General features: G+C 43.7%; 1 pseudogene; it reads left to right on the top strand.

Moving 5' to 3' along the window:
- Nucleotides 1-49, top strand: part of LOC112070235 (septin-8-A-like) — a 12,108-nt pseudogene extending 12,059 nt beyond the window's left edge.
- The last annotated feature ends 909 nt before the right edge of the window (nt 50-958 follow it).

The following is a 958-nucleotide window of genomic DNA, read 5'->3' as shown; positions in this document are numbered from 1 at the left end:
CCTCACTTGAACTCATCTTCATTTTGTGACTGTGTGTCTACAGTCATAACGTAACAGGGCATTTTGTGACTGTGTGTCTTACAGTCATAACGTAACAGGGCATTTTGTGACTGTGTGTCTACAGTCATAACGTAACAGGGCATTTGTGACTGTGTGTCCTCAGTATAACGTAACAGGGCATTTTGTGACTGTGTGTCTACAGTCATAACGTAACACAGGCATTTTTGTGACTGTGTGTCTACAGTCATAACGTAACAGGGCATTTGTGACTGTGGTCTACAGTCATAACGTAACAGGGCATTTGGGACTGTGTGTTTACAGTCATAACGTAACAGGGCATTTTGGGACTGTGTGTCTACAGTCATAACGTAACAGGGCATTTTTGGACTGTGTGTCTACAGTCATAACGTAACAGGGCATTTGTGACTGTGTGTCTACAGTCATAACGTAACAGGGCATTTTGTGACTGTGTGTCTACAGTCATAACGTAACAGGGCATTTTGGACTGTGTGTCTACAGTCATAACGTAACAGGGCATTTGGGACGTGTGTCTACAGTCATAACGTAACAGCATTTTGGAGTGTGTCGTACAGTCATAACGTAACAGGGCATTTGGGACTGTGTGTCTACAGTCATAACGTAACAGGGCATTTTTGGACTGTGTGTCTACAGTCATAACGTAACAGGCATTTTGGGACTGTGTGTCTACAGTCATAACGTAACAGGGCATTTTGGGACTGTGTGTCTACAGTCATAACGTAACAGGGCATTTTGGGACTGTGTGTCTACAGTCATAACGTAACAGGGCATTGTGGGACTGTGTGTCTACAGTCATAACGTAACAGGGCATTTTGGACTGTGTGTCTACAGTCATAACGTAACAGGGCATTTTGGGACTGTGTGTCTACAGTCATAACGATACAGGGCATTTTGGGACTGTGTGTCTACAGTCATAACG

The sequence above is a fragment of the Salvelinus sp. IW2-2015 genome, unplaced genomic scaffold (genome assembly GCF_002910315.2).
Source record: "Salvelinus sp. IW2-2015 unplaced genomic scaffold, ASM291031v2 Un_scaffold1265, whole genome shotgun sequence".
NCBI classification, from domain to species: Eukaryota; Metazoa; Chordata; class Actinopteri; order Salmoniformes; family Salmonidae; genus Salvelinus; species Salvelinus sp. IW2-2015.
Note: the sequence above shows the minus strand (reverse complement) of the source record. Positions and strands in the feature narration are given on the sequence as shown.